Source organism: Penaeus monodon, chromosome 33, assembly GCF_015228065.2.
Source record: "Penaeus monodon isolate SGIC_2016 chromosome 33, NSTDA_Pmon_1, whole genome shotgun sequence".
Taxonomy (NCBI): Eukaryota; Metazoa; Arthropoda; class Malacostraca; order Decapoda; family Penaeidae; genus Penaeus; species Penaeus monodon.
Window position 1 is genome coordinate 33,333,664 of NC_051418.1, and position 235 is coordinate 33,333,898.

Consider the following 235-nt stretch of genomic DNA (forward strand, 5'->3'; position numbering starts at 1 on the left):
GTTGTGTTTGTAGACTTTTATCACTTAGACTAAACAAATATGAAATTTCCACATTACTGAATTCTCGCGTTTCAAACAGTAATCTTATTTGAGTACTGCTACCATCTGGCAATGATTTATAAGGAAATTTATTAGCATATTGAAAAAAAAGAACAGAGCAACTCACAGAACACTAACATCCATAATGCATACGAAGTAGAAAAAATATATATATTTTTTAGAATATTCTTCAAAA

General features: G+C 28.1%; 1 protein-coding gene across 1 annotated transcript in view; it reads right to left on the reverse strand.

Annotated features, from left to right (window-relative positions):
- Window positions 1–235, reverse strand: part of LOC119593929 (glutathione peroxidase 2-like) — a gene marked incomplete in the record, with an annotated part of 14,571 nt that overhangs the window by 2,443 nt on the left and 11,893 nt on the right.